This window comes from Jatropha curcas, chromosome 10, assembly GCF_041381405.1.
Source record: "Jatropha curcas cultivar XTBG-Jc1 chromosome 10, XTBG_Jcur_1.0, whole genome shotgun sequence".
Taxonomy (NCBI): Eukaryota; Viridiplantae; Streptophyta; class Magnoliopsida; order Malpighiales; family Euphorbiaceae; genus Jatropha; species Jatropha curcas.
This window is the reverse complement of record NC_143160.1, coordinates 24,902,183-24,912,116: the sequence shown is the minus strand read 5'-3', so window position 1 is coordinate 24,912,116 and position 9,934 is coordinate 24,902,183. Positions and strand designations below refer to the sequence as shown.

At 29.4% G+C, this 9,934-nt stretch overlaps 1 long non-coding RNA gene and 1 pseudogene across 1 annotated transcript; one reads left to right on the top strand and one right to left on the bottom strand.

Annotated features, from left to right (window-relative positions):
* Positions 1–6,142: 6,142 nt before the first annotated feature.
* On the top strand, positions 6,143–7,247 carry LOC149493330 (uncharacterized; annotated as a pseudogene).
* A 392-nt stretch (positions 7,248–7,639) lies between these two features.
* On the bottom strand, positions 7,640–9,659 carry LOC149493329 (uncharacterized). Its single transcript, XR_016322806.1, has 3 exons — positions 9,470–9,659; positions 9,255–9,339; positions 7,640–7,848 (listed from the first exon to the last, which is right to left on the bottom strand). It is a non-coding gene; the product is annotated as an uncharacterized LOC149493329 (long non-coding RNA).
* Between the last annotated feature and the right edge of the window lie 275 nt (positions 9,660–9,934).

Below are 9,934 nucleotides of genomic sequence, written 5' to 3'. Positions count from 1 at the left end.
TCTCCTTTGTGGTACGGGCGTGCACCCTAGCAAGGTTGCGCCGTGCTAGGCTCTGGAAGTCCAGGGCATATGCAGAACAGGCGTGCGGCTTGGCACGGGCTGGGCGTGCTAAAATAATTTGCTTCATTTTGTCTTTTCTTCTGCAAAAACCCTACAAATTGTCTCAAGATCAAGTGAGTTGTGTTTCAAGGAAGCTTTTAAATAAAAACATAACAAAATTCAATAAAAACTAATTTAAATAAATAAAAAATACTAAAAATCTTAATAAAAATTACATTAAAAATACTATAAAAATAACACTATAAACCACAACTCAGTTGGTGATTTTGGTGACTCTTTTCATTGAAGTACAAACATTAGATTGACAAATAGTTTTGATTTAGAATTAGATTGGGAATTGGTCTTTTGAAGAGCATTATTTTTGTCAAAATCGCTGAGAACATTAGGACTTACTTTTTACCATGTGAACAAGTGATGTGGACAAAACTTGCTTACCTCAACAATGCATGTGAATTACATTACACATAATTAATATCATTATCGGTATATATGAAAAGGATAATCATTGGCATTTGTTGGTTGTTGATATGACACTTTCTTTGAAGAGAGAGACTCCATAATATTTGAATATTTGTATTTCACCAATTTGAAAAAAAAAAAATTATAGGTTTTGAAGAACAAAATACATTTTTCATTAAAAATTGTCTCTCTAATTTATATTTTTATGAGAGTTTTAAATTGTTTTCGTCGAAAATCCCCCCGGAGGACCCAAAAACATCCTTTTTATGATTTTTGATAAAATATTTTTATTTTAGATGCGGTGCCGATAAATCGGTCTCATAAACAATTTTGAGTTGCCACCCATTGTTTAGGCAATGGGACCGTTTTTATAAAAATGACTCCATTTTAAACCCAATTTTATTTTAAGGCCAAATTATTAAAAGACTGGTCAGGCGCATCAATGCGATTCTGGGTAAGGGAATTGGGTACGTTGGCCCGTTGGAAGCCGACGCCCGGAAAACCGACCTCTATTAACCTATGATTTCTAATTTATTTTAGTTAGAAAAGCCAAATTATTTATTTATTTAAACCCAACCCAAATAAATCGGACCGAGTTTCTATTTGGAAGATTATTTAATCGTCCCAATCAAATCTAATTATTACATAGAAATTATTTAAATCAAAGCAATTAAACCAACGCAATTAAACCAAATAAATAAAAGACCCGCTCTTGCCTTATGGTTCAAGGCGGGCGACAAACCGAGTCAAAAATATTAAATAAAATAAATAAACGAATGACCCGCTCTTGCCTTATGGTTCAAGGCGGGCAACAAACCGAAGAATAAATCAAATAAATAAAAGACCCGCTCTTGCCTTATGGTTCAAGGCGGGTGACAAACCGGATCCAAAAATATATATATAAATCGAATCAAAAAATTAAATCCATAAACCAATAAAAATAATGCCATACATAATTGTTATTTGATATCTAAATCACATTTTAATTTTTTATTTTTAGTTTAATTTCATTTTTGCATTCAACCAAAAATTATAAAATCCACACAAATAAATATACAAAATCACATTTTAGTATTTTAAGCTTAATTAAACTGTGATCTGTTCATAATTGGCCATTTTCAAATTTATTGAAGAAATTAAACTTTATTTATGTGTAAAATTTATTATTTTTATTATTATATTTTTTTATTATTTTTGGAAATCGGATGAACAGTGATGAATAGTGATGAATAGTGATCTCCAGAAGCTTTCTTTTCAAAGATTTAAGTGTGTTTTCTTTATATTTATTATTTTGTTATTTTCTCTCTTTTTATATTTTAATTCACCTAAAATTGATATCTAATGGTAATTTCTCTTCAAATTAATTCACAAGAATTTTTTGAGAGAAATGTGACCGTACAGTATTATTTTTTAGAGTTTGAAGATTGTGAAGTGAAGTGTGTGAAAATTGTGAGAAAGAGGCCTATTTATAGAGGTTGGGTGAGTAGTACAGTCACTGTAGCATGGTAGTATAGCTACTGTAGCAGAGCTAGTACAGCTACTGTAGCACAATTACTTAGCACAAAATACTGTAGCATAATTACTGTAGCACAGTAGAACAGTCACTGTAGCGCAGCTAGTACAGCTACTGTAGCACAATTACTGTAGCACAGACACTGTAGACGGACTTTGTAGACGGATACTGTAGCAGCACCTTTTTTTTTTTTTTGAAAGGCTTCTAGATAGCATTAACCCATTCATCCTCTTGTCCTCATCGGATCAGGCGGGGCATAAAAAACACGCGTCAACCTAAATACAAGGACTTTTGGTATTTTTTCTTATCTAATTTTGTTCTTTCAAATTTATTAACTTATATATCTTACTCACCATTTATAATTTTTTTTCAAATTTTTTTATGTATGCATTTTTATACTTCAAGCTATTATTCTAAGGGGATATAAGTTCTCACTACTTTTTCCATTAGTATTTCATATTTGTATAGGAATATGCTTCTTTATTTCCATTTGCACACATAATTCTTTTTCCTTTCAAGTTTATTGCATAAATACCTCACTCATTAGTTGGAATAAAAATTTTTAATTTCACATGATACATTTGAATCATAGTGTCTATGCATGCACTTTAACTTTTTAGCAATTTATTTAATACACATATTTTGTGTCTTAAAAATAAATATACAATATAGCCGTGCAAAGCGTGAGAACCTGCTTAGTATAAATATAAAACTTAAAAATTTGCTTGAAGGAAAAACATATACAGTACATAAACTAGAACAGAGAAGGCTAGCATATTAGAAAACGAGTGTGTGTATCCAATCAATTAGTGTTGGGATGAGTGATTTTTCACCAAAGACAAAGCCACAGCCCCACAGCCCCTTTTTACTTTTTTCAATCATAGGAATCCACACTTCCAAGGTAGATTTCTGTTTTAAACTTTTCTTCTTTGATATTTATATTTTTTAATTGTTGAGATTATAAAATTCTGTCTCTTTTCTTTTCTTTGTTAATTTATTTGTTGGAGGTATGAAATTGTGTTTTTGAAATTATTTATTAGTTGGAGATTGTTGGCTCAAGGGTCAATTCTATCTTGAAATTTGATGATTATGCAAAACGAATAAATTTAATATTCTGTGCTAATATTGTTTTATGCAGATTTATTTATTTATATATATGGAAATTAAAAAAGAAGTTAAGTTCCTACAAATCCAAGATTAATTGAAGACTATGAAGAATATTGTAGATTTTTTTATCTTAGGATTTTTTATAGGATAGAGAATATTCCTTTATAAGCACAAAAGTATTTCTTCTCTCTCTCTCAAAAATGATTTTTGAAATATTTCCTTAAAAGTCAAAATCTCGATTTTAATTCTCTTACCTAAAAGAAAAAGATTTCATCTTAAATATTTTTGGTAACAAAATATTTGAAAAATATTTCTATATCTTTTATTTACGGAAATTGTTTTATGAAGAAAGTCCAAAATCTTTTTTTATTAGCTTACCTTAAAAGAAAAGATTTTGACTCTAAATATTTTTGACAATAAGATCTCTGTATTTTTTAAAGTTTTGAAAAGTTAAAATTCTTCTTTAAAGGCTAAAGATTACATTCTAAAACAGGATCTATATCCCTTTATAAAAGGCGTCTTCTTCTTATGAAGACTTGGGTAATTCATTTTACAAGAGTAGGAGTTAATTGTTTCAACGTTTCATCACTCAAAGCTCTTTCTCAATCCCCTTATTTCTTTTCGTCTTTTGCCTTCAAGAAACATTTTTAAGAGAAAAGAAAATTTCATAACAACTTCTTTTGAAAAACAGTTCTGTTCTGTAAATCGATTTTCTAAACTTAATTTCTGTTTTTCCTATGCTTATATTTGCATTTCTCTATGTCTATATAGATTCTGTAATCTGTTGTAGATAGGTTTTTATTTGAAAAACTTTTGTGTAATAGCTTAGGCGAAAAGCTATTGTGAAATAGGTTATCCAGCGACCTTCTCCTTGTGTAGGATTCTAATGTCTTGATTTGAGTTTCTGTTCTCTGCAAAAACAGAAAGGGTTGACGTTGACTAGAACCTTTGGAAAATCTAGTGGGACAAACGGTAGATCTAGGTGTTGATATATTGCCTTGTACTGTTGGTTTGTCTCTTACCCTTGAAAAGAGATAACATAGTAGAGGATCTCAAGATGAGTCTTAAGGAGTGGATGTACGCGAGTTAGTGCGGAATCACTATAAATCGCTGAGTTTATCTTTTTATTTTCTGAAGTTCTGCTTGATTACATTTTACTTACACTTCTGTTAATCTTTTAGCAATGCGAAGTTGTTAATAGTTTTATTGTTATAAACTCGAATAAGCTTTATCTTTATTGAATATTAGAACTCTGGAATTCAGCATTGTAATTATACTAAGTTCTAATCTGTTCTTCTATATTTAGTATATATCAGAAGTTGAGTTTTTATCAGTTTTTTAAGTTTACTTAAAGCTTGGTGAAGCAGTTCTAAAATTCAATAACTGTCTTTCACAGAATCTTTAATGATTGTCTAAGCTTTATGAAGTAGTTCTAAACGTGATAACTTTCCTTCATAAAGTGTTTTTGAAATTGATTAAGATTTTTGAAGTAGTTCTAATCAATAGCTGCTCTTTACAAAATTTTTCTAATTTCTACATTAAGCTTTCTGAGGAAGTTCTAATCTTGATAACTTATTCTCACAAACATATTCTATTTCCGCTGCAACATAATTCTGATTTTTTGTTTTTGAAAGTTATACTTAATTTTTTTTTAAAATCCAATTCACCCCCCTCTTTGGTTGTGCCATACATATACGGGACCCACAGATATGATTTCTTTTTGCTTGTTAATGTTAAGTGCATTATATATAAATAAAATTAATAAAATTAATAAAATTTATTTTTGCTAATTAAAAAATATTCTAAATATGCATTCTTTATAAAAGCTTGATGTCATCAGTCCATAAGTCCATCATTTTCAGTTTAAACATATATTCACATGATGATACAATAGTGGATAAAATATAAAATAATATAATTGTTTCATTGATACGATTTTACAATCAATATTTGTAAATTAAACTCATAAAATGTTATAAAGTTATATATATATATATATATATATATATATATATATATATATATATATATATATATATATATATTACAATGTTTACTCTTATTACTAACTAAAACCTATAAATATTAATTTTAGTTTTTCAACGCTTTGGAATTTACATATTTTTTTAACAAAACTAAAAAATCAATTACATATTCTAATTCTAGGTGTTTAATAAATTAATTAGTATTCCAAAATAGAACTTTTGTATTTTTAATTGTATCTATAACAATATTTTTATTTATGTAGTTATGGAATAGTACTCTAAAAAAAAAAAAAAGCCACTGTTACAGAATCTCCATCATTATCAATTAATCAACATGTTTAACTAGCACCACTTAAGTCATCATTAAAGATCATGAGCTTGATATAGAAAACATTCCTTCTGATTGATATGAATTCATTTGTTTTGTTAAAAAGATCAGCAAACTCTATTAGCTACTAATATTAAAGTACTATGTCTGGTCTATAAGCTTATTCTTGATATTATTATTAATAAATTATATTTAAAAAAAAAAAAACATTCCTTCTGATCCAGGGTGCGACCTAATATAATGACATATCCACCTAATATTATGGATCAAATACGCAGAGCTTACTTACTAAATAGTCCGTGTTAACAACGCCGTCATAAATTTCCTCGTACAATAGATGGAGATTGAAAATGGAGTTTATTGCATCTTTTTTTGATGAATTCATTAGTTGGTGAAAAAGATGTTGCATATTGTTTATATTATTATCTTTTTTTATCTGGACATAATGAAAGGTCGTGATGCTTTTGTATGTGAATGTTTTACTACTTTGCATAAGAAATAAAGATTGAGAGAACATTTAGAAAACATACTAGTGATCATAATAAATTTCGATTAGATTGTCGAGATTTAATATATCAAACTCAACATATTGAATTGTCTTTTTGAAAGCAATCAAAATAGTCAAAGATTGAGCATCATTGTAGGTTAAATGCATCTATAGTATGTCTTATCTTTTTTTATTCAGACATAATGAAAGGTCATGATGCTTTTGTATGTGAATGTTTTACTATTTGGCATAAGAAAGGAAGATTAAGAGAACAATTAGAAAACCATACTAGTGATCATAATAAATGTTGATTAGCTTGTCGAGATTTAACAGACCAAACTCAACATACTGAAGTGTCTTTTTGAAAACAATCAGAACATCAAAGATTGAGCATCATTGCAGGTTTAATGCATTTATAGTATGTTTTCGTTATTTTTTAATGCAAGGATGCATTTGATAGATATTTTAAATCAATTTGAATTTATTTTTATATTGCATCTTATGAGAAAAATTTTGGGAATCACAAGTTATCTCTTGTTCTTGTTGATTATATTTATTTTATGTGTATGATTTTTGTGAAGTATATATTTTAGTAAATGCTATAAATTTGGTTTAAGTTTAAAATATTATTATAAGTAATCAAAGATGATGATTACAAATCTTTATTACTTGAGGTGTTGGAGTTTTCTAGTAAATACAATATAAGTGTAATAGATATGGAAGATGTTTATGTAGCTAGAAGGAGATCAAGGCTTAGAAGTGAAGAAATGACAAATCTTCATCATCATCGTGCGAAGCTATATTATTTTATGATTGATATGCAGTTTCAAGAATTTAATAATCAATGTAATGAAGTTAATACAAATTTGCTTTTATGTATGGCGTGTCTTAATCCTAAAGACTTATTTTTTGTATTTAATATGGATAAATTGATTGAACTTGCAAAGTTTTATCCATCTAAATTTTCTCATGTTACTTTAATTGAACTTGAACCTCAACTTGAAAACTTTATCTTTGAGAAGTAAGTGGAATCGAAGGCCTTGCAAAGAAAATAGTTACTACAAGAAGGCATATTATTTTTCCTTGAGTGTATTTGTTATTCAAATTGTCATTCTGCAATGAAACTCATTAGAAATTCACTTTGTAATAGAATGAGTGATGAGTTACTGAATGATTTTTTGGTGACTTACATTTGAAAGAGATATATTTATAAGAGTTGACAATGAAGTTATTATAAATACATTTCAATCAATGAAAAATAGACGAGGATATTGTAATTTAATTGTAACTAATTATTTTTTATTGTAACACCCGCCGCCTGATCCCAAAAGACCCGACGGTGGATGCCACATTCGGTGCCGGAGGCACCGTCCTAACCTACATATAAATCAAACAATCATATTATGAATTAGAAGTGACTTAGTATTCACAAGTTTAGCAAGTAATAGTATTCTGTTTTGAAAATGATTTGGGAGAATCCTACAGAAAAACTTCAAGAGTTTCCCCTAAAAATAGAAGTTGCCAAACATATGAATACAAAGCACTCCCAAATTCAAACTCCAAACCCCATCAAACTCAAATAACAACACAATAGCACTTCTATAATTTCATAACTCCATAGTTCCTCAATAACATTATAATATTCATCACTTCAATACATTCATTTAAATATATCAACTTCTAATGCTGTAACCATTAAATAAGTCCAAGTTTATCTCCCAATATATATACACCAAAATAATTTACAATAACATGCTTAAGTTATAAATGAAATAATACAGTCTCCAAAAATGTAATCGTTATACATGCCAAAATTTTTAGTTACATAAAATACTAATCAACTACCAAAGGATCTCTTCAACTCTGATGCTACTCTTCAGGTCTTTAAGCAGCAAGCACAATTTCCAACCTGCGCGTGATAAAATCAACGCGCTGAGTATAAAACTCAGTGGTGCTCATAAAACACAACAAACCAATGTTGTGATGACAACATACTTAAAAACAATCATTTATATACATCAAATCATTAAATTTGAACATGCAGTACATATGCACACCAACACATCATGCTTTAGAAATTCATTTGATATCATAAATAAGTTGTGGTAAATTAAGAGTTATTAACATAATGTGATCTCATTTATTTCACTTCCTTAAAAATATTGTATAAGGGCTCACATACACTTAGGAGAAAAAGAAACAGATAAGTTTTCATAGCTTATTCATAATGGCCTTAGGTCGCCAACCTTTTCATAACATATAGAGCGCGTCCGTCCTAACATAAGACACCCACGTGCCTAGCATATGATCATAGCTTCTTATCATAATGGCATCAAATGCCGAGCATGCTCATCATACATAATAAAATCAAATCATGCATCAAATTCACACCAAGTATATTAGAGCCCAAAAACATTTCTCATAAAATTCATTTTCTTTAGTCTTCTCATAATAAAAACTTAATTTAAACTTAAGTAATTCATAAAAATTCTCATACTTAAACAAAATGACTTAACATAGAAAATTTCCAGCATAAAAATAACATGGACCTTTGCTGTGTTTTTAAAACATAACCGGAGCTATGGGTCTCCAAATTAAATGAAATTAGAGTTTTTAGAAAGCTAAGACAAAATCCTACAAATGTTATGAAGGGATCACAGCCCAGATCAATATGGAAGATAACAAAACAAAGCTAGGAACACAGACTGACAGACCAGACCTGATTCAGCAGAACCAAGTCCATTGTTTCTTGAATTCCTACTAAACCCCACACTCAAATTAAACCAATTCAGAACGAGAGAATTCTCAAGACACAGGGAAACAACTTTTATGAAGAACTCAGAACCTAATCTTGTCATTATAGTGGTCAAAATGGGCACTAAAGTCAGTGATGCATGTGGCCCGACACAAACAGAGTCAGTTTGGGTGTTTTAGCCATAAGTTGAGTTATATATCTCCAAATTGGACACAAGAGGATGGGTTGGAAAGCTAAGAGATAGCACTACAACTTTTATGAAGGACTCAGACACAAATGGAAACTATAAATGACCGAACAATGGTCCTAAATCTCACTCAAAATCTCGTTTTTCCCAAATTCAGTTTACTTGAGCCATGAAAGGAACATGAACCACAAAGATACAAGGTAGAAATGTCTACCACAACATAAATACTCATCAAACATCATCCAAGAGCATGTAATGGCAACCAAAATTCAACAAACCAATCATTTCATACAAAATCTCAAAACATACACATAATAGCATAAAGGCACAAAATCAAAATTTGAGTAAGGTAAGTGTGTTTATGAACACTAACCTTCAAAACAAGCTTTAACAAGCTTTAATCAAAGCTTCTCAAGCTTTGGTCTTGCCTTTATCCTTATTAGAAGGCTCTCCACCCTCTACATGGAAGAAACTCAAAATCAAACAAAGAAAACAAAGAAAAGAAGTAATTGGAGCATGGTTAAGCATGTATATGCTAAAAGACAACTCTAAATCCAAAAATAATTCACTTATCATAAAATCACTTACTTGACCCAAGTAGGAAAATCACCAAATTCCTTGAAATTAGTCACCAAAGATTACTTCTCTAGCTTCACTCTCTAAGATTTATGCCTTAAATCAAGTTGGATGGGTGTTTACTAAGTAGGAATTGAAGAAAATGAAGAAGAAGAAGAAGAAGAAGGAGAAGAAGAAGGAGAAGAAGGAAACGTGTATGGAGAAGAAGAAGGCAAAAGTTGGTGCTCAATAATTGATAGTTGCTTTATTAAAGCAACTAAGGGGGTATTTTGGTCTTTTCTCCAAATTGGAGGGTATTTTGGTCTTCTCTCCAAATATTCTCCAATTAAATTCCTTCAAAATATTATTTATCTCCATAAAAGTCTCTAATTTATTCCATAAAAATAATTCCTCAATTTTCCTCCATAAAAAAAATAATTGCTCAAATTTCCTTACTTAATATAACACCATAATTCACTATTCACTAAGTATCTAAAT